This window comes from Meleagris gallopavo, chromosome 6, assembly GCF_905368555.1.
Source record: "Meleagris gallopavo chromosome 6, MGAL_WU_HG_1.1, whole genome shotgun sequence".
Taxonomy (NCBI): domain Eukaryota; kingdom Metazoa; phylum Chordata; class Aves; order Galliformes; family Phasianidae; genus Meleagris; species Meleagris gallopavo.
Window position 1 is genome coordinate 14,065,001 of NC_139409.1, and position 24,264 is coordinate 14,089,264.

The window sequence follows — 24,264 nt, forward strand, 5'->3', positions numbered from 1 at the left end:
CGTGCCCCTGCTGGCACTACTGGTGCCCCTCCAACCATCTACAAGGGCAGGTTGGGCCTTCCCCACACAGCTCCCTGCCTATATTCTAAGTCATCACATAAACATGGCAATGTGGCATTTTCCCTCCTGCCTATTGCAGGAATGCATATTATTTCATAAAGAGACTGCAGCCTTGGGAGCCGCTTGTAGACAGGATCTATGGCTAGGATAACAGTTTGGATAATAAATGATAGCAAGAAGTCTCAGAAGGTCTAGAAAGAGAGCTGAAACCATTTCTATAGGTGGGTGTTAGGAAAGGCAATTGTGACTCTACTCACACTGAACCAATTCTTAGATTTCACCCTGAGCAGACTTCCTGCCAATGCTCAGCGGGCATTACGAGTGGCAGCAGTGTGCTTCTGCACCAAAGGGACACTCATGGCCGTGGGGACCTGCAGGTGCTTCCTGTGAGTCTATTCATATGAGTAAGGGCTTCTATATGTTTCTCTCTCAGCTATAAAGGCCCTGCAGCAGTGTTTGGCACCAACCCATTCAGCAGCTGCCATCAGAGCCACCAGTGGTAGCGTTGTGCTCTGAAGGATTCTGAGAAGAGCTGTGAGAATAAACAAGAGTCACAAAGACACCTGATGGTGAGAGCCCTACAGCCCAGCCTGCTTCATTCCATGTACCACAGCCTGAGCACTGTCACCAAGTACCTACAAGGAGAACAGTGGGATAATAGGAAGCCTTTCAAACTATCAGGTAAATGTGTCATTAACCAGGTATGCTCATTTAAGCTTAGCATTACCAAAAGCCTGAGGGACTGTGATTCCTAGAAACATTTACATCAAGACCAGCTGTTCCTTAAAAGGAAAAGTTAAAGATTGAAGGGCGGTCCTCTGGCACATGTAGTGCAGCAGAACCTGGAGCCTCGTGCCTGCACCAGAGGCGATGGGCAGGAAAGGAAACACGGGAGGTTCAGTCAGAAATCAGAAAATACTCCAGAATTAGGATGACTCCACCCTGGCACAGGCTGCCCAGAGTCTGTGGGGTTCCCTCCTTGAAGACATTCGGAAACCACCTGGGGGTGGGCCTGGGCAGCCTGCACCAGGAAGCCCTGCCTGAACAGGGGTTGGGCTTCCAGAGGCCTTTTCTGATCTCTTCCACTCTGGGATATTTCTCTTGGCTTCAGGATCTACTGACACAACTCAGAATAGATATCATTCTCTGCTGAGTTTCCTTTAACTCTTATTTTTGAGAAAGCAGAAGCAGTACTGCTTACCAGTGTACCAGCTTACTGCTGTGTGGTAACACAGTGGGTGAAGCCAGGTCACTTCCTGATCAAGTTGCTATTCATTAATAGCAATTAACTTACATACACCTGAGGCTGAGCTTCAGTAATCAAAACTGTTGGTTTCATTTTTTTTAAATTCTCTTTATGTAGTTAATATAGTACAAAATTATCCTCTGCCACAAAAACATTATGCATGAGCTATAAAAGTGAAACAAAAGGAAATTGTACCAGGTTGTTACCTGCCTTCACTTCATATATAGAATCTAATATGCATTCAATTCCTTCAAAAATTAATACAAACATCTAAAAAATAAGTTGTCTACACTGCACAAAGACTAAGGTTAAAAATTAATTACTTTGAAAGCAACACAATCAAATCTAGCTTTTTTAGTATGTATTTACACAGAAATCAGAGCTCTTAAGAAATTTTATAGATTCCTGTTGCGTTCTTAAGGCTGATCTTGACTACAAGCACTCTCACAGCGAATGCTGGTAAAAGTTAAATAGGGCTTGAACCCAGCACAGAATATACATTTGCTGGTATCAGTTCTTATTTGTTTAGTTTCAGAGTTTTTTACAGCTTAAGGATTGTGCTCCCAATGCCATCGGGCTTAATGCTAGGGGAGGAAGTGGTCCTGGCTCAAGGTGAGCAGGAACAGCCATACTGAGCAGGAGCTGCTCTTTGTCAGCTGAACAAAATCACACTTCTGTTCGGGAAGGCTTTTAGTGCATTTGACTTCACTAAGAACTGAAGCTTTCAGCAAGATGAGCTATTTTTGTTTAGGGCCCAGAGATTCTCAGACCTTCCTCCTGAGGAGCAGCAGGCCTTGCCAGACTACGGTTCCCCACTAAGCCCAGAGCTCACCAGCCGCTGCCACTTCCCCACTCCGGGAGCCCGGCAGGGCTGAGCTGCGCGCCACTGAGTCGCGGAGCCGGAATGGCTGCCCCCACAGCACAGCAGCGGCTCCTTCTGGAGGATATTATTTTATCAGCTAACCAGCAGCAGCGGTCTCACCGGGGAGCGGCATTTCCTTTGCTAGCATGGCTCAGAGTTCCCTTAGGAAACGTTTTCCTTAAAAGATTACTCTTCAAATCACATCAAATCAAGTAGCATCACGTCAAAGTAGCGCTGCTCACAGAACTGAGGAGCGCAGTTACACTGCTAGGTGAGCACGCAGCCATCCTTACGGGGCTCCTCACAACCTCCTGCGCTTGGTGCTCCCCCAGAGAGGTGCTGCATCTGCTTGTGCTGCTTATAAACAAACACAACTGTCACCATCTCTCCACCTTATTTATTTTGTGCCTGAATGTAAAATTGCACAAAATGAAGAACTGGAATGAAGTAAATGGAAGCAATGAATGGGAGTCAGGATCTTCCGAGGTTCAGCTGAAGGCACCGCAAGATTTCCATTTGTAGTGCTGAATTATTTCCTTACCTCTGGCACATTTTTGGTAAAATGAATTGCTCGCATAATAAAATAAACTGACACTAAAACCTAGAAAGTGTTGCTGAAGCCCAGGAAGTGCTCCAGGTTTTAAGCACTGAATTTAAGATCTAATTGACTTGACTGTATGTAGTGAAGTCAGTTTTGATCTTCCCAGAGTGAAGTACATAATCAAGTAGCACAGCACAGAGACAGAGAACGCTAACTGGAGCTACACCCCCCACAACACAAAACCCTCGGCTGTCCTCAGCAGCTCTCAGTCTTCTGTCTCACGGCAGTGCTGTGTGAGGTCAGTGCTGCCTAGGCAAGAAAGAAACCTTGTCATTTTGAACTTTAGTATGACAGTAGCTCTTATTTGCAGTTCCACCCACTCATTGTGCACAGGAAAAGTCTGATTATAAAAATGCAGTTATGGAAGGCCTTATAGCCTTCCTTATCTGACTGCAGCAGAATACATGGGTTAGATAAACAGCAGCAGTACGCCATAGAGGTGCAGAGCAGACCTTCCTAAGGTTCGTGCAGCAGAAAGCTGCTATTTCTGGGGGCACAGTTGGTAACTCAGAAGCTCTAATGAGCCTCTGAAGACTTCTAAGGCTAGGAGATGTTGAAGGAGAAGGGCACAGCAATGTGTTCCCCTTTTGGTCAGGACGCTTGCACTGGAACACAGCCGGCATCTGTTTTTACTCCAGATAGTTTTGACAGACAACATATTTTAAGAAAAAAAACCCCAAAACCAACAACAAAAAAACTAACGCAATGCATTACTTAGTAGTTAGTAATTGTCACTATTTGAGTTGCTTGCTTTGCTGATCAAACAGGACGTTTTGTCCCATGTGACCCACTCTGCATTCCCAATAAAATCTCCACCAGACTGACTGATGTGATAACCTATAGCAGAACTGCATTGATCTGGAGTGGCAGCTGGAGGCCAGGCTGGCTCTGCTAAGACATTTCTCTTGACTTTTTATTTAAACATTTGAAATTCTGTGATGTCTGAGCATTCACTGACTGTGCCCCACTCCTCACTGAGCAGATGCTGGCTGAGATAACATCTCTTCATCCTATATGGCCACGAGAAAAGCAGGGGCTGAGTGTACCTGCGAGGTAGAAGATGATGTGTGCTAGGAGTTTGTGATACCTGCATCACAGGTGGATGTTCACCTACAGCATTAGGATACATGCAGGATGTATCATATGTATCCAAGAGCAACAGCTACTGGTAAGTAACATTTATGTACTCCAAGTGATCAGTAGAATCTGTCCCTGTACCAACAATCTCTTGTACCAGATACAAAACCCTCCGCTTTGAAGCCTTGAGGCTATATTGCAGCAGACAGCTCTAAGTTCAGAGCAAAAAGCGCTTTCTTCTTTTGTATAAAAATATACAACCAGTCACCAAGAGGTAAGTTACATATGAGATGAAAGTTGATCCAACTTGGGAGACAGGACTGTATTTTCTTAGCAATCTGATGTAGTACTTTCCTAGGGGCTGGCAGCCCTGCCTGTGGCAAGGGATTGGAACTTGGTGACCCTTGAGGTCATAATCCCACTGTTCTTAAATCAGTCTGAGGCGCACACTACAGGAAATAACTGCAGTGAATTCATCAATTTCTGGCCAACACTTTTGGAATGCATTTGGACTTTTCTAGATCCTCCTCCAAGGCAACGTATATATTTGCAATATTTTTTATTCATCAGTCAGGACATGATGTTCCAGTACAGAATTCCCGATGTGTCAATTAACTTGAGAGAGTTGGAAAGCTTACCTTGAAGTTGTGCACATAATGTTGACATTAAAAAAGAAAATGCTGCCAGCCATTTGTTGAAGTGCCAAAATGAAAGTGCTCTGCTCAGGCTCAAACCAGCTGCCTCATTGTTCCCATCCTATCTTACAAGATAATCAGGTGTCCAGGCCATTCTCCACCATTTCCTCATTTTCTCTGCAGGGAAGCATGAGATCAGCAGCTTTCTCCTCTTGTTCTTCCCCTTCCCTCCCCTTATAATAACTGGTATTTGTTTTGATTTATTGGAATTCCTTTTCCTAAATAGAAAAAAAATCCTGGCATAGAAAATGAGGAGGACATCTGCAGCCTAAGGATGCTGTTGTCAGACCTACTCTATAGAATCATAATCAGTACTTATACCTTAGCTTTAAATCTTTGGTTTCTGCTCTGAATTGCATTATAGAAATTTCTTCTTGGCTGTAGAGGAAGCACGAGGAGATGAACTTTGCTGGGCTAAAGAAAGTGAATCCACTGTTGCGATTACAGAATCACAGAACTGACTTCTGAAAATCATCCAGTCCAAGAACTCCATTAGCAGGTTTATAATTGCTAACTTGATATTCTAGCATTTTGTGATCTCTCTGGAAGTAGGAGGTGTTAGTGGCACAGAAATGTTTACATGTACCACCCAGCATCCTAAGCCTATTGCTGCCAGGAATGTAAACATAGGAGAAATACAAATAGCTACCAAAAGCAAAATTTAGAAAAGTCAAAATTCTAAAAAAAATAGGAAACACAGTCTGGATGACTACATAAACATTCCATTAAAATCCATTTTGGGACTGTTCATCTTCCATTTTGCGTAGTTTGGTTACCACTTCAAGTCTTTCCGGCTGTATGGCTTTCAACAGTGTCAGATGACAAACAACATACAGCTTGTGTTTATTTCCTCTGTTAAAAATCATGAATTGTACCTCAACCTATCAGAAAACAAGCACTAGCCACAGAAAAAAATTACAGGACATAACTTTGGGGATGCAGAATTCCTCCCGCTAAAGCCTTCTGTGCTTTGTTCATACTAGTTCTGATGATGTCTCCATTACCAGTGTCTCCTGCCATACCCTCCTAGCTGTATGACAGGGGCTAATGACAAATTGATAGGAGAAGAGTTTCTGGCCACAAGCTAATTCACGCTATTCAAGGCCAGACAGGCCAACGAGAAAAGCGTCTGAAGCGTGGCATGAGCAGCCGCCGTTGTGGCAGGACAAGGTGTCCTTTAACTACTGGCAGAACAACAGAGTAAAAGAGCTTGAGGACAAATTGATTCCCAGCCATAAATTCTGTTCTGTTCTATTCTAACTATTTCCTTGGTACATCTAATGGCAGAGTGGCACAGAGGGTGATACTCGCATTACAATTCATGTTTTCAGCCTATCGCTGCCGCCATGTATTGCCTTGTTTCACAGTTTGCCTTATTTTTTGGTCTTATTTCCACCTGTTTTTTGGAGTCATTTTTATTATTCTCTCGAAACTGCTAGGCAATGTAGCCCACATATGTAGAGTAACATGAAGAGATCGGAAAAAGTGACACATTTCCAACTGTTAAACTTTTCTGTGTTAATTGATTTTTTTTTAAACTGCACTTGTTTCTACAGTAATAGCTGGATTCCTTTCTCATTTCATATTCCTTCCCCCCCCTTGGCAGACACCCGCCCTTCCCTTGAGGATTTAAGGAGGAAGGGAGGGAGGCAAGGCAAGCTTTCCACCCTGCGGCAGAACCAAGCATGCCTACACCAGGCAGGGAGCTGTGTCCTGAGCTGAGGACTCTGCCTATGGGTTTAGTGGATTTCAGTTGCATGCCATGACAGATTATGCTGTGGATTATCTTCAGATACGTGTAGGAGAGGTATTTCAAAGTATTTTGCCTTTTAATCCTTATTTAGCAAAAGCCTTTCAACATAACTTTGTGGTATGGCTTTGGTAATGCCTATGATAAAGGTATGTGCCAAGTATCTTCATCATTTTAGTACCAATTACTACACTGTGTTACTGATAGAATAACACTAGTTTAGAGCCCGGTTATGTGTGGTACCAATTCTTTTTCTGTGAGTTACAGCCCTAAATTGTCAATGGATTTCAGAAAGGAAATGTAAGCAAAATGTTCAAGGAATGAGAAATAAAATAATGGCCTCTGGATAAAACCCACTTTATTCTACTATAATTGTATCAGTTGTATAATCTCATAAAGTATAAGGCTTACTAAAGAAAAAAATAAAAGACATACTTTACCTTTGTGAAAATTCTCCCCATTAGATATCTGAAGGAAAGAAGTTAACATTCTAAAAACAGGAGTAGTTGGTATACAATAAAATAAAATCAGTATCTGTTGCTACATGACTTCTATTGAAGCTCCTTTAGACAATTACTGAGCTTGCCTTACCCATCTAGCTGCAAAAGTCTTCCATCCCTTAGTAATTCAAAATGTTCTTAGTTCAGAAATGGCTCCATCACTGCTTTTATTTTGGCCTTGTCTTTTACTGTGTTGTGCTTGAATCATGGTTGTGTAATTTGTTTCACTACAGAACATAAAAAACAGACTATTAGGAATAACAAATTAGTCTGTCCATTATAGTGGGTACAGTCTGCTAATGAAATAATGGACCAGAATCTCATGTCCTTTAGCATGCTTTAGTCAGTTTCGTTAAAGCATAGGGGACAAATTCAGTTTTTTATTCAGCTGAATCTGAAGCTTTGAACAAATGACTTCCCAAACTAATTCTTATGACTGAATTAGTCATGAGAATGACTAATGAAAGGCCATTTTAATAGCGTTTGGAAAACAATATATATTTTAATTATATCAAACTAGGAAGTCAATATTTAGTATTTTAAGCTTAAGGGAACAAATACTGGGCTTTCTCTATAAGTGATTAAACATTCAGTGAAATTAAATCAGCTCTAAAACTTGAAGTTTCTGTACAGGCCTAGATATTTTCTTATGTTTACAGTCCTAATGACTGTATAATTTCTGAGCTATTTTAACAAATATGTTTTGTTTGGATGGAGACTATCTCTGTGATATGCACCTGAGTGCAACATGCAAAGGAACCCTGACAGAGGGTTCATTTTCATTTCAGGGAAATCTCTTCAGTGGATGGCAATAGAGTGCACAGAAAAACTCTGTTTCCCCTCTTTTCTCCTTTCACATCCTCATAAGATAAACATACCATCTTGGGAAATAATACATTCACTAAGTCTCCGTACGTAATTACCAGTTGAGAAGGAACCAACCATGGTACCTCTGGAAATGGAAGGATCGGCTCAGGGAGGTGTAAGGACCCACAGTGCTGTTCCAGGTGGTAGTGGGTGCAGAGAAATCAAAGGCTTCCTCATGGAGTCAGAAGAGAAGATTTCTCAGTCACTGAATCAAAGTCACTTTGGTTACAGTCACAGAAACTGATTTCACGTACTACTTTCAGCAATGCGTTTTTCACTGAAACTTCGTATGTGAGAGCCAGCTCCTCTGAGATGCCTAACTTTGAAAACATTATCTGCAAGCATCACTGATAAGATTTTAAAGCAAATTGCAAAATTCACGTAATTCAGTATCTAAAATCTTAACAGTCTGCCCCTAGCTGGTGCAGTGGAAAAGAAGAATGAGCACAAGGTCTGTGACCAGACCAGAACTTGGTGCTCAATAAAATGTTTAATCTCCATACAAGATGGAGATAATGTCACATGCAGAAATGGACCAGGATCATGGCTTTCCTTCCTTCATTCACATCAACAGTAGAGAAAATTATTGCACTAGGTTACCACTGTCTGCAGACACAACAAACATACTACCAACGGCCAGCACTGCAACATAAGGGGTCCAGTTTCTTGAAACTCTGCTAGAAATGTTTTCTAACCTGGGCTTGTATTTTATTCAGTTTCCAGGATAAATTCTACTTTTATCATTGAAGAATTTAATTTGAGCAAAAAAGTAACAATTGTATTTTGTTGTTTTTGTTGTTGTTATTTATATACCTGAGATGATGGATAAAATGGGACAAAATCATCAAATACACCTCTCTGTTTAATCATATTTTCTAAGTATAAAGATAGCATCGTCTTACAAGTAGTATTAGTATTACAGATGTGTATTTCATACAGCTTGAAAGTGCTGTTTTACATTTGAAAGAATGTTTTACATTTGCATATCTCAGTGTGATAATCCTATCTCATAAAGTATGAATATACACAGATAAATTAAACTAGCCACATCAAAATCAGACTAGAGATAATAAAGCATAGGGAAATGTGAAGTTGGCATCTCATGTGAGTTTAAAAGTTCTTTATTTAGCTTGTGGTACATTGATACCATCAGTACAACAGGCATAAGTTTCAGCTTCAAAAATTGCCTGATTTAAAGCGTAAAATTTTTGAATGTTTACTATAGCTGTTGCTTTGGCATAGGAGATTGCCTCATGGAGTTGGAATGGGCAGTTTTAGTATTTGGTTGGCAATCTGATCAACATGAAAAAAATTAGAAGAAAAGCTTCTAAAGTTTTGTGTGCTTGTGCACTAGAGATCATCAGTATGATTTGTATCTTGGAAAATATAGTATATGCTAAGGCTCAGGAAGGACATTAATGTGCCCATCATATATCCCATTCTTCATTTCTTCGTAAGCTTCCTCATTAGAAGGAGTTGGCGGGAGGAGGCTACTATATTAGCAAACACTTCTGCATGTTTGTGTAGGTAGGCATTACCGTAGCCACAGTGTCCCTGATAACTACTGCACCAGCACATACTTCTGTGTGTTTGTGTGGGTAAGCATTAGTCTGGCCTTGATGCCCACAATAAGCACTGTCCCTCAGTCATTGCTAGCAGCCTTGAAAGAATTCAGAGTTCTTTCCACAGAAGGCTTGTGTCACTGCTTATAGGCTGTGTGCGAGCAGGTAGGAGAAGAAGGCTGCCCCAGGATGCAGAGATGGATGTGGCTAAACACTTAACAAACCTTGAAAATGAAAATAAACAGCCTCTATTGCAGTTTCCTTGGCGCCAATGTTCTTCCTGTTAGAGCACAGATTTTGGCAGGCGGCTGGGATAAGCACTTTGGCAGGCTGCTCTTCCTCGTGCTTTGGAGCAATGCCTGACTGGCTGGTGACAGCCATCAGCTGTCATCAGCTAAACCCACTTTCATGCATTTTTTTTTCTAACTTATCAAATTGTTAGTTTATCTGCTGGTTCATGGTTCATAGATTCGCCTGCCCGAGCTGCTTACTAATCACTGACTCTTTTTCCCTTCCCTGCTGCTCCTCCAGCTTTGTCAGCTGTTCCAGGCTGCCTATTGCTCTTCTACTTTATCTTCTTGTTTCTTTCAACATAGACAATATTAGTATAGTTAAGATGTCTGGTCCAAAGACTTCTGAGGACTGAAAAGCATTTCAATTGCATACAGAGATTTACCTTAAGGACATCTGTCTGTTTGCAGCACAGACCATAGCTTAACAAAGGATATCTTTTAGCTTTTTGGTTACATTAAAGTGCTGGTCTCAAGCCAGGTCCTGACAAGGATCATCATTCTCATGAAACCAATCAGTATAACTGCAATTCATTTAGAGCTCTGTAAGCAGACAGATGAAAACTAAATAGCTTGGTACATGATACAATCTCAATCCTGAAAAAAAATATGATTCTTCAAAACTCTGCACTGAAGATTAGGTTTTTAACAAAGCCAACACGGGATGTATCAGCCATGCTCCATTGTAGTAAAAGTTCAGTTTCGACTGGAAGCTGCATTGTGATTTTCCACCTCAAATTTAATGATACTGAAGTAAGCTTGCACCTTTGCTGTGGTAAAAAAAGGTTTTACATAAGTAATGGCACCGAAAAGTTGTGTCACATACACTGAACACAGCTATGAAAATACCTCCTTGATGATGGCCTCAAGAAAACCTTCCCATGGACTAAATCAAGAGATGACAAAAATGATATGGCAGGAGTGCAGTGCTTACTTTCACACCTTGTAAATCAGAGTGACAAGGTATTATTCTATGCCATTCCCCAGAGAGAATCCTCCATATGTCTCAGCAGAGATTTACAGGGGCAAGCAAGATAACTAAACAATAAGCAAAATAATATGCTAAGAAGCTCTATCTAATATTGAAGTACCAGGAAACAAAATAATCTAACTGGGGCTAAGACCCACTTTGCTCTTGTAATATGAATTCAAAACCATTTGTTAACACTTAGGCACCTTACGCTGCTGCTCTGATAATCCCAGTACAGATTATTCTGCAAGGTTTTGCATGATGGTTTCAAAACGCTGCACTCGGTCATTCCACAGCAGCAGGAACAACGTGGTTGGAAGCCATAAATGTCTTTAGATCCTACCCTTTCTAACAAAACTTCTACGTTTAACCTGTAAGTTTCAGGGAGACATCCCATATCCTATAATATAACCAGGCCAGCCAGATCTGCTGAACAACTAGCCTTCGAGAATGAGATTATTGCTATAAAAATGGTATTAAAATTGTACTCACTAGCATACTAGAAACCTGTCAAGGCTTTGTGCCTTTTTAGATACAGACTGCTTCAATATGAAACACGACTCAACATATGGCCTCTTTCTCAATTGCTACAGCTTTAAGGAAAGTTAAAAAATCTACCTTTCATTTATGCTTGGTTTAATAGACATTAAGATAAAAATATTTATTGTGGACCAGATGCAGAAGGTAACCCAGCTGGTAACTTTCCATCTTGTCACGAACATTAAGCCCACTCCCTCAAATAAATTCTTGCTCAGTTTCATATGTCTCCTTGTGCTAAATACTCTCTTGCAGGGAAATGGAAGAAGACAGATTAATCAACAACCACAGAGACCAGGCCCAAAAATACTTTGGCAGAGATTAGGCCATAAATTGGCACATTGCCTTGAATTGAATTACATCCATGCCACTGGATTTAGTGGCCTTCCTCATATGGCTTACTATATATTCTTACATTGACTTGGTAGCTATCTCCATTTATTTACTTTTTTTCCTCAAGCATCTTCAAAATACCAATATCATAACTATTAGAAGATTTCTAGTAATGGCATGTTTGGCACTCAGAGGCTTTCCTCTCTTACTTAATTTGGCTTTTATCCCGCTCTTCACTAAACGTTTTGGATTCACTTTGCTGTTCTTTGTCCTACCCATTCAGTTTCCTAGCACAAATTTCTAGCAACTCACTGTAAGCATGGATGTTTGACCAGCTCTGAGCTTTGAGAAGACTTTAGAGGAAGTTAATGAATGTGAATTCCATGCAGAAAAGCACTAAATTATGAGAAAAAATATTCAGAACACAGTTCAGAATTGAACTGGAACTGAGTTTCTGCCAGAAGATTGACTTTGTGCTGGCTGGCAAGAAAGCTCCATTGTTTGGTAGCAACTATCACACCATGAGAAGCTGAATTCTGTAAGTTAGTATTGGTTCAAGAAGCACAGCTGTCTTGCTAGTAATAGCCAGCACTAAACTAAACTGTTTTCAGCACTGCTGAAGTATCCCATGTTCTATTTTTTGTTTGCAGCATGAAAGCTTTTATTTGGGATATGACAAATGGGATTTCTGTGACCTCAGCTCAGCTCTATCTGCTGATAGAGACATTATTTTTGGCTGTAATGCCACTATCGCTTTAAATAATTTAGATTGGAAACACTCAGGACGAATTTCACAAGGAGATGCCTGCATTGGAAATCATCAAGTTTCCTATGGCATCCAGACCTGGGGCACTGTCTAGAAGGAAGAAGCTCCCACTCCGTCTTGTACATAAGGAAAGGCTGTGCATGTCTACTTGAGAAACTCAGCTACCACAGTGATTGTCTGCAGTGCAGTGCAGACTTCTCAGCTAACTTCTGATTAGCTGGCTGAGACCCACTAGAAATCTAGCTTTGGCACATGTAGATATGCCTGTCCGGTCACTCTGGTTGTGATGTGAGCCATCAGTTCAGCTCTTGGACTGTGAACTCAAGCAATGAAAAAAAATCATGACAGACTGATAACAAATAAAAGATCCACAAACTGCGCTCTTTGACCCTGAGACAGCAAAGGCACACCGTGTTTTTCAGACTTGAGACATGCTTGTTGGCAAGAAAATTCCTGAAAGTGAAAATTGTCGTGGAACTGTCAAACTTCAAGAATGTTGGTTTGGAAAAAAAAAACAACTTGGTGTTGCAAAGCTCACTGCAAACTGAGAGCAGCTGACAACATTTGAATTGAAGAAACTCAGGACCCTTTTGATCCTGGATTTGTTGCATGCTTATGTTTCTGTTAATACCCATTACAGCCAGTGCCTGGTCCATTTCCAGCCATTCAAAATATAAAATGCCTCCTGTTATAGTCAGTGATGGTAGGTTTCTGAGTCAGCTTATAGATGGGGCACTGGAAAGACTGCTAGTTTTAGCTTTTGGAAAGCAGCCAGCACTGAGACTTTGTAAATCACTGAAAGCTCAGTCAGTACGAACAGTTACTTACTGAAATGGCTGACAAAGTTGACCATCCTATTCTCTGAACACCATGCTTTTATCACCACATGCACCACCACACTGGAGTGTAACTAAGTTTCAATGGAAAACAAAATGAAGGAAAGGCTGTGGAGATCAAATTCATATCCCACCGTAGGGAATTTCTACCTAGCAAAGCTGGAAGAGCTGTGATGAAGAGGGTTGCACAGCTGCTACCCACATTAAACATTTTGGTGGAGGAAAAATCACTCTATTAAAGTCACTCACACCCTAAACAACTGTTTTGTTGTCTTTTTGTTTTGTTTTGTTTTGTTTTTTTTGTTTTTTTCCTTAAGGAGGATCTCTCACAGAATTTGCTGTAGAGGAAAAATAAACAACAAGTCAACATTAGTTAAGGCAAGTAATATATTTTTCTTGGAAGTAATCTTAGATTTGCTGAGATACTTGCAAATCTTCACTGACTTTAGTAGGCCAGAAGCTTACCACTTTTGATGAAAAGGAAATGAACTCCCTAGGATGGCAAATCATTTCATTTTTCATGTACTTACGTAGAGGAATTTAAAGAGGGTCAAGAGACATCCTCCCTAACATGCATTTAGTGAAACACAGTTACTGCCCCAGGCCTCTTAATAGCCTATAAATTAGGTAGAAATCTCAGCTGTGTTTGACCTCACATATTGTCTCAGGTTTGCTATCAGCAGCCCCAGCTTACAGAGCTATGACCTGTTCCTGAGCCTGATCACTCCTCATAGAAAGACTTCTTCACCTTCTCCATGCCTTCCTGAAGTCATGCAAAATGGAGAAGAAAGTCAGAGAAAAAGATAAATAAAGAAATAAAATGCTTCGTTTCCAATAAATGAAATAGCCTAATCAAAGGCAACGAGAAAAAGAAATGTTTTTGTAACATGCAGGATGTTGAAACAAAAATGTTAGTCATAGAGAGACAATCACTGTAGCAAGTCAAGTGTTCAAGAGTTGAGTTGGAAAGAACGATACAGAACCAGATGCAGTCTGTGAATCAGCAACTCTGGAATGCCAGCACAGAAAGAATGGCAGTAATGATCCAAGAGGACACACAAAGGCATGCAGAAATTGTTCCAAGATCATTTTAGCAAAGCACATGTTTGTAATATATATATATATTCCTGTGATGGTAAAGTAATGTCTTAGGCTCCTATTAGCTTAGTTCCTCAAAGCATTAACTGAGGTCAAACAGAGTTCCTGAGGTCCTGTAGGTAAAAGCTTCTGCTAACCACTGGGGCACAATTAAAAACCAAACTAACTAAAAGCCCCACTGTATTAAAAATACATATTGTTGGAGCATGGAGGAAAACCTCTGACTTACTGCTTACTTTCCAAAATCTGAATTCTGTTGGCTGAATTCTGCTCTAGTTGGCACTGAAATGGGCTGAGAATGAGCAGAAGGGAGTGATTCCATATTCCTGGCACTCTGATGCCAAACACAGGATTCCTTTTAGTGGGTGGAGATGAGAGACATGCTGTGGGCAAGGGAAGCATTTGTCCCCAGCTAACTTGCAAGCTAACTTTGGCTGCTTGCTGAATACTCTTAGGATAGATGTGGGACCAGTAGGAGAGCTTGGCATGCATCCTCACCCTCACCCTGCTGGTTGTTCTCTCTCCTTAGCAATGGGAATGTACAATTACTGTAATACCCAGACTTTATTATTAAACATCTTTTGTCTTTCGGACTCTAAAATAAAAGACACTTATACAGTCAGTCCTTACACAGTTAGACACTTATACAGTTAAACAGTCCTTACACCCTTTTCTTTTTGGCCATTATTCATTACTTCACTCCCAGGAAGGGTGAGGGGTACCACCTGTACCATTTGAATTCATAGCCCCTGAGTTCTCCTAGAGAAGAAATAAGAAAGAGAAAAAGTAAGTGAAATTTCTGTTTCTGTAAAGGAGAAGAGCGTATGATACTGTTGGAAGATTTATCTATTGTAGAATTAAGTTCTACTTCAGGAAATTGTGTAGGGGCTAGAATGTATTGGAACACCTCTCCTACAAGGACAGGCTGAGAGAGCTGGAGCTGTGCAGCCTGGAAAATACAAGGCTCCGAGGTGACCTGATAGCCCCCTTTCAGTGTCTGAAGGGGGGCTGGAAAAAAGAAGGGGGCAGAATCTTTAGCAGGGTCTGAGATGACAAGACAAGGGAAAATGGTTTCATACTTAAAGTGATGAGATTTATGTTGGATATACGGAAAAAGTCTTTTACAGGAAGGGTGGTGAAGCACTGGAACAGGTTGCCCAGAGATGTGGTGGAAGCCCCATCCCTGGACATGCTCAAGGCCAGACTGGACCAGACTCTGAGTAACCTGATTGAGCTGTGGATGCTGTTCATTGCAGGGCAGCTGGACCAGATGGCCCTTAAAGGTCCCTTCCAACTCTAAGGATTTTATGATTCTATGCTTCTACTTCACTCCAAATGTCACCTACTGATTTTATGGTCAATATTCTTTTTCTTTCCTTTTCACATTGAACACTGTGAAAAAAATATTGATTTATAAAATCTCGCAAGAACTTTTCCTCCAAACTTCAACCCAGAAGAAATTGTAAAGGACTTTATCTTGGTTAACTCTGTCAGCTGACCGAGTGCCTGCCCTGCCCTGCTCAGCATACAAGGAGACCATTCTTAATAGTCAGAAAACACCCCAAAACTTCATACAGAAATTACATGGAAAGACCTTCATGGCAACTAGATGTGTCAGTTGGCAAGGCAAGGACTGACAGTGATGGGAAGCTTACTCCGTGTGTTTATAATTACCACAAGCATTGCTCAGGATATTTTTACTTCTTTTTCTTGAGACACTGCTGTCAGCAAAGTCTTTATGGCTTCCACAGTCTACTGGTACTCGCATTTTTCTTGAAATCCATTCTAGCGTTATGATGGAGCAATATTCCTGTCACCAAGGAAGCAGTAGCTGGTTTTTTGCTTTTTTTTTTTTAATGTTTATTTATTTCATTTAGAAATAGTTCTAGCTTTGACTAGTTTCCTGAGTTACTTTGGTCAAGTTCAGAATAGCAATGCTGTGCTATTTTCAGAGAGTGGGATAGTAACTGCTGCTTTTGCCCATGGCAGTGAAATCCCTGTGTGCCATTTGGATGAAGATAAGACAGGAGAAAAAGAAATACAATGAGAATTTCTAATGTGTCATTCTGCTTCTCAGTTGAAAAGTTCCATTCAGGATGGTTAAGTGTTTCAGCACTTAATCAGAAGGAGAACATTGTTTTAGGAAACAATGTGCAAAAGCACTCTTCCTTAGAAGGCTGCTGTGCTGTGCCCTGAGGTACATTCTTTGCAGTCCCACTATGCACAAAAGCAGAGGGAAATTTAATAACGTTCTGTGTGGGCCATTTGCACTCGTTGAAATTACAGTTGTAGTTGTGTGACTGAAAGGAGCAATGCAAGATTTCTACCACTGCTAATGAATCTGGGACCTAACTTGGAGAGCTCACTGGTAGGATGAGAAAGTTATGTCTATCCCAGCTGCTACACAGATTGCTTACATAGGTGACAAAAATGTAAGTGTGAGCACTGAGGTTACCTGTGTGCCTGACCTATTGCTTCTTCAAGCACAACAAGCAAGTAGCTGGCAGTGTTACACTGAACTGAACTGTTAGAAGCATAAGATTATGTTTCCTTTTACAGAGCATGAGGGCATTTTATGTATTTCGAGAGCTTTTTCATGTACTGTTTGAGTATGAAAGGAAACTGCTGAAACCTCTGTTATTTTTGTTTGAATTATTGTCCTATAATATGAAAACAAGAGCTGGTTCCTATATCTCTTGAAAAAACATGAAATAATGCAAATCAAAACCAAAACCAAATCGGAATAAAGAACAGTCACGTATTTTTCACATGCACTGACCTGCTCTACTGTCTAAATACACACAGCCAGCATTTTTCAGTTCGTGGCTTGTTTAGATAAGAGATGCTTTGCTCTCCAATGGAAAAGGTGGAAAAGAAGTAGAACAAAATGCAAAAAAGCCACAACAAACAACGAACCCCATGCCTAACTTGTATTTGAAGATCAAATAAAACAGAACTGTTTGCCACTGTTCCTGAAAAGCTTATAGCTTCAGATATTGTCTTGCTGAGCAGAAAATGATCAAGAAATGGAAAAATGAAGTAGGGATTAATTTTATGAGACTTCAGTAAGTGGATTAAAATAAGATGATCTTTGTTTTGAAATCGAGATCAGGATATGGCTCTGTATTTGGTTCTTTGCCAGTTGTGCAATTCTCTTGAGACTTTTTCTTTGCACTTGTAACCCAGGCAGAGAAATGGTATGCAAGGGAGAAAAGCTCTGGGAAGGTTCATTAATGCCTGTGTAAATAGCAGTTCTTGTCTTTTATGGGCACTGAGAGTGCATAGGTTTTTTAAAAAAGATTCAGTGAATATGAAGCAACATCAACAGAGACAAACTTTACATATCTATACTAACTTTACATAGACATACAAGTTAAGATTAAAATGTATCTACAAAATATTTCTAACTGATCAAAAAGACCTGGAGCTCAAATTACTCTCTTAATTAAGCATTTGATATTGCAAAGTTTTTCAGTATGCATCCCAAGGTAACTACTAGATGTAAAAAAACTACTAGGAGTCTGTTGGTGAAAAATCCAGCAGACTCAGAGCAAACAGTACCATTATGAGTCTGGCTGAGCCCACGTATTTCTGCAAGTTTACCTGCCTACATTCCTAACATGAATTGCAATAGATGACATTAGTAATAGATTACAATAATAATTTCACACTGAGAAACTAAAACACATATGCTAAGAAAAGAAAATAGGACTTCACAAAATGAATGTGTAACTTCTCTGCACAGTCACAGTAGTTTATGTGGTAGATTGGCACACAGTAAGCAAACAGTATATTGTAGATTGTGTACAATCTGTTGTATAGATCTAATGTTTGTGATTTAAAATGATACAGCTTGCCAGGACAAATGCTGCAAGTTTTGTCAAGAGTATACTTGCTTCTCTGTCAAAATAATTATGTATTCTGTTGAAAAGGATATTTTTTCTGCAGCAATCTCAGAAATACCACAACATTTATGATGGACATCCATTGCAGTCATTTCCACGGTGGGAAGGCAAATCATTTATCATCTGATTAATTATATCTATGATGACAATTTATCTCCACTAACAGTATTTGAAAACTCAGGCAAGTGTAAAGCAGCCACAGAGCTTGAATTTTAGCACTGTGTGGTCATAGGTAATATTATTAGGTGCTGCTTATTTAGGTGAATCATCAGTTTGACTCACCTAAAACACAGTATGGCAAAGCAGGACAAAAATAAAAAGGAAATAAATTCAATCAAAATATTTTTCATATTTTGATTTCAGCAAATAAAACTTCCACAGTTGTCGTCATCAACTTTTTTCTCAGTCCCTCCTTCCCTCAGTGCTTCCTTAGGAAACCAAAAGCATTGCTAAAGGGTTAAGTCCAGACAGAAGCACACAGTTGTTTGAATGACTATTACTGCATATAGATGTGTCAGTCTGTGACTACTGCTTTCAGAGCCTGGCACTGGAATACTAACCCATTGCCTGTCTTCAAATTTCACATCTTGAAATATGTGGAACTTATTATGTTCACACATAAATGAATTGCAACAATGAAAACATGCTCTTACTTGGAAAAATGAAAATACTGCTCTGATGTTTGAATTCAATTTTGATCTTGCATGCACAGAGTTTCAAGGTTTGATTCTACATTATTGAAATATATTACATGACAATAAGGATCCTTACCCTCAGATGTAGCGTATAACTGTGTATTTAGGAACAAAAAGAAGACAGTAAAAATGTCCTCCAAAATAAGATATGGTAGCTTATTTTTCATGCAATTACCTTTGTTATTCAATCCAAAAAAGATGATTATTCTGATTCCCACATAAAACAATATTAAAATCAAAAGGAAACTCATATGCCATGCTCTGCTGGTGGAATGCTGGATATTGATTTTTGCAAAGTATCCATTAAATACATGTATAACAGAAATAAATATCATTTTTTATAACACCATGTGGGCAGGTAATTTGAATCCCCAGTTCTGTACTTAGAATTTGTTTTCATTTCATCAACTCTAACCATCATTCAATTTAACCTAACTCTAACCATCATTCAATTTAACCTGTGCTCAGTGATAGTAATACCTCTGGAATCTGCTGGGAAAATTGTGCATTACTCCGTTATTGGCAGGCTATTTAATCCATCTCTAAAGGACTCCATTTTGAGAATCATTGCTCATTATGCTTCCTTCAAATATACCAGACCCGTTTGCCACATGTCTCTTTGACATAACAGTAAAGTATTTAAAACGTTTAGAAAGCCAAATTTTGTTGTTGTTAATAAATAAAGTATAATGATAGTACTGGCAAAACAATGGAGAAGTCATGGTTCAATGGGAGAACATACATGCATGCCAAAAATGCAGTTATCACAGAATCAAAGAATCCTTGAGGCTGGAAGCAACCTCTAGAGATCATCAAGCCTTACCCCCAGCTAATGTCCACGCTTTTTACTTCATACAGTAACACCATTTGGTGGCTGCATCTTCTGTATGAAATGACTCATGTCAGAGTCTAGTAAGTCCTTGCAGAGGTCTAATGACAGAGCTTTTTACAGTGGGTCCTTCAGTACAAAGTTTGAAGCAGTAAAAGTTTAATGGGTTTTGTTTGATCTTTGCAAAACATAGAGAGAGAACTGGTCTGGTTCTCTATTATTTGAATATTTTCTTTTGAATGAGTCAGACAACAGTTTGGAAAAACATGTGAGATTATCATGTGATTAGAAACATGTTCTGAGACTGAAGCACTACTACTATAGGCGGTCTTCTGAAATCTCATTTAAGTCAATTCAAATCTACAGTTAAGAGCTCCATGAGTAAATTCAAGCATCTAGTTAAAATGCCCCCTACGTAAGGGCACAACGCAGCATTCATCCTACACAGGCTTTAGGCGTTTAGGATGTGGCTGTCCAAAGCTAAATCAGTTTATTTGGGATCTTCTAGATTCAATATGGGCCTCTTCAATGGACAGTTTATCTGATGCATCTTATAATGACACAAATCACCTTCTGGGGGTACTTAAATTTGTTTGTAGACTCTAAGAAGAGACGAGGATGTCTAGACTACTGTCTAACCTGAGGTGCTTATGATAGGCTGGGTGAAATCTGTTCTAGGTTTTAACTGTTCTGGTTTTTTAATGCTCTGAGAAGCATCCTGCCCCAGGCAAGGTCAAACAAAGACTGTAACACATCTCTGGCAGACAGAAGAACTTTAGCCTTCCCCAGTTAAAATGCTGAACAGAAATCCTGGGCACTGTCTGGACTACAGACCACGAATACCAAAGATCCTATATGCTGTGGTAAATGATTTTTCCTCAGACGATTTGTTTTATCTTGAAATTTCTACAAAAATTTCTGATATTGGGACTCTTCCACACTTAATACATATGAATTTTTCTGAGTGTCCTCTAAAATCTTCAAGACAAGGTGTCCAGTGATCTTAATATTTATATAACACTGGAATTTTTAGTTAATTCTAAAGTGATATAACAAGCATACCAGTACTTCTCGCTTTTTCTCATGACCAAGTCATGACGTTGAGCTGTGAAGTGCAATAAGAAAGGGAATGCTTGCCTCCCAGGGAAGGAGCTTTGCTATTTCCCCAGTCTATGTGCAAATAAGAGTAAACAAAAGTGTTCTTCATATTCAGAGCAAAATACCTCCTGTTATATGTTCAACAGTCACAAATGCTCAGCTGAAATTGCTCAAGAAATCTTTTATTTGGCCAAGAAAGATGAGCTCTAAGCCATCTAGAGTTTGTCTCCCAAGCTTATTAGCACTGCTTCTCATTTTCTGGATTTCTATCTTAGCACTGTCCAAAACATAGCAACTGTTGATTGAAGAAGACTATGTAGGTCACTGAATGATGTCCCAAGAAATCAAAGAATCATTGCAACAGATATTTAATCTTAAAAGAGCCATACAATTATTTCATGACCAATCCCATACCTCAGTGCACACTGCACCCGATCGCCTGTACAGACTCAGAAGAAAAGGATGAGAGCCGTACCTCTGATGGAGCATAAGAAAAAAACAGCAGCAATCATTTCCTTAAAATCTTTACAGTACTAAGAATTTGAAGTAAATTATCCAAAAGATCCAAGATATTCCTAGGGCTTCTAACTCCAAAAGCATATCTGCCGTGCACTGAGACCACCAAACCCTACCCAACTCCCTTAGCTAAGCAAGAGAGGCCCTGTAATGTGAGGCTCAAACACAAATCTCCTCTGCATAATGTACTTAGGTACTAGCCCTACTAAGAAACTGGATACAAAAGAACAATTATCTCAGGCTTTCATTCTAACTTCAGAGTATTTCTTATCTTGTTTTGTGATCCCCATCCGTAAACTTATCAACCTCCATCTTATAACATTTACAGTTTTCATAACAATGTACCATTGTTGTCTATCTTTTCCCAGGGAAATTCTAGCCATGGGGAATACAACAGGAATCTAATTAATTTTTAATATTAAACCAGCATGAACTTGTATGTTAACCCTTACATTATTCCATTAAATACTACTTATGTCTAACATAACATAACAATGCTGCTTCTTGTAAACCAGGCTGTAAATTCCAGCAATAGAAGTAGTATTTGTAATCAGAGTACATTCTGTCTCAGAAAGAACAGACACTCCAGATAAATTAATGTACAAAAGATTAATACAATCGTCCTTTCAAATTGTAGATTAAAAGCAAAACACACGTGCACACACATTTTTCAAAGCATAGTAGGTCCAGCACTCATCTATGCTGCTGTGAAATGCAAAGTAGCCAAGGTTAGTGAGAGCTGATTTCCAGAAAATGTGAAGGGATTAAATAAGTTCTCTCGTTGTGAAATGAATTTGGAGAATTATATCCATACTAGATACTTCAACATCTGCTTTTAGTCTTATTAACAGTGAAATATGTATATGGTTTGGTTATCACATAAAATACTAGTAATAAGTTTCTAAGTAAATACATACTACTTACTTCTGAAAAAATGATAAATAATAATAATAACATAATAATAACAGAAGTGGAATTTTTTCACAGAATTAGAATTACTTCAGCATTAGAAATTGCATGGGCAGTATGTTGAGATGTGATCCTCTCTCTCTACTCTGCCCTTGTGAGTCCACATCTGTAGTACTGTGTGCAGTTCTGGGCTCCTCAGTTAAAGAAAGACGGGAAACTTCTAAAGAGAGCCTAGTGGGGGGCCACAAAGGTAATTAGGGACCGGGAGCATCCCTCTTACTAGGTAAGGGTGAAAGACCTGGAACTGTTGAGACAGATAAGAAGAAGAGGGGAGATCTTATCAAAACGTATAAATATCTAATGAGCAAGAGCCAGATGGATAGGCCAGGCTTGGTGATGCCTAGTGACAGGACAAGGGGCAACAGGCACAAACTGTGCAATGCCTGTTAAATGCACAAGTGCAAAGGAGATAACGAATATTCTATTTTTGCTCATGGTAAACAATGTGAGTTCCAGATACTTGCAAGGGGCACTTCCTCCCATTTTAAAATTAATAAATCTAACTGAAATCCCTATATTATTTTTCCTTCTCTTTTAGCAAGTGTAATGCTTTTTGGGGATTCCAAAAATGGACACTATATCAACTGAGAAAACAACTTCCTTATTTTTCCATCCAAGTGGAAGCCCTGTCTTCACACCTGTGACTAAGGAAGGAAGCATTCTTTGCCAAGAATGATGATACCATTGTTTCTGAAAGAGGTGTGGACAAATCAGAATACGACAATTTAAGAGGTGTGGGAATCACAAAGGCAGTTTCAGTTCCACTAGTCTGCTTTTTATTTCTGGCAATGTTTTTTTATATTCTTCTAACAATTAGAAAAATAAGAAGGCTGCTGTTGTCTGCTGAAGAAAAACTAAGAAGGACCATGGTCAGCTTTGAGCACGAATCCACGTGTTCTTCGTATCACAAATAACAGGGTTTTCATAAATTGTTCTCACTGTTCTTTTGTCTTTGCAAATATTATTCACCATTCTCGGTAGACGTCATGGCAGAAGGAGTCATCACGAAGAGGAGCATTTGATAGCTGGAGAAGTATAGTGGGAAGCATTGCAGCAACTCTGGAAGAATGGAAAAATGTATCTTGGCAGGACATAAAAATGTATCACCAGCAGAGAAAAGAGGACAGGCAGGACATAAACAAAGGCAAGGACAGAAAAACAGCAGCAACATCATACAAAGCATGGCCCATAGAGCCAATGATTTTTGATTTAATAAAGATTCTTAAAGAAGAGAGAATTAAATGTGATATGAGCAAGGCGTGTGTCCTAATTTCAGCTGGGATGGAGTTGATTTTTTTCAGGGTGGCTGATATGATGCTGTGTTCCGGCTTTAGGAGGGAAATGAGGTTCATAACAAACCAATGTTTTAGTTATTGCTGAGCAGTGTTGCACAGAGCCAAGGATGTTTCAGCTCCTTGTGCTGTCCTGTCAGTGAAGGGGTCAGGGGGCACAAGGAGCTGGAAGAAGACATTATCAGGACGGCTGACCTAAACTGGCCAAAGGGATATTCCATACCACAGGACATTTTGTTATCTAAAAAACTGGGTGAGTTGGCTCTGGGGAACAGACATTGCCTGGAGAATGTCTGGGCATTGGTCAGTGAATGGTGAGCAATTGCATTGTACATCGCTTATTTTATAAATACATATATGTGTGTGTGTGTGTGTATAAATATGTATACGTAATTACCATTAATATTATTTTCCTTCCCTTTCTGTCATACTAAATATTTTTTATCTCAACCCACTAGTTCTCTTTTGTTGTTTTTTTATCCTCCATCCCAAAGAGAGTAGGGAGTGAGCAAACAGCTGTGTGGTGCTTAGTTTTCTGCTGAGTTAAAACACAACAGGGTGGGAAAGATTATATTAGTAGGTGTATTTCTTTTGAACTCTGTGATGCCTCCTAGACATGGTAGAACAAGGAATGCATAAAAGAAAAACATTACAAGGCTGGGGAGGCAGTGAGGGCATGGCTACAAAAAAGCTGAAACTGACCACCTACATGAATGAAATACGGAAGTGATGGGAGTTTATTCAGGATGACAAAAGATCTTCAGATGTTGCCAGAAAGTGATTAGTACCTGCCTCATCCCCTATGTGCGTTTTTTTTCTTTGTAAGCTCTGCCACTCCTCGGTGTGCTAAGTCAGCACTTAAACACCAAGAACTGCTGCTTTCCCACATGGTATTGCTGTGTTGTAACAT

General features: G+C 39.7%; 1 long non-coding RNA gene across 7 annotated transcripts in view; it reads right to left on the bottom strand.

Moving 5' to 3' along the window:
• Positions 1 to 24,264, bottom strand: part of LOC146544084 (uncharacterized) — a 33,541-nt gene that overhangs the window by 2,751 nt on the left and 6,526 nt on the right. For 3 of the 7 annotated variants that reach the window (XR_014884187.1, XR_014884189.1, XR_014884185.1), the window contains one exon: positions 1 to 23,121. This exon is cut by the window's left edge and continues 2,751 nt beyond it. The exons of the other annotated variants lie outside the window; for them this stretch is intronic. This is a non-coding gene — a long non-coding RNA (uncharacterized LOC146544084). The remainder of the gene's footprint in view (positions 23,122 to 24,264) is intronic. 7 annotated transcript variants of the gene reach the window in all.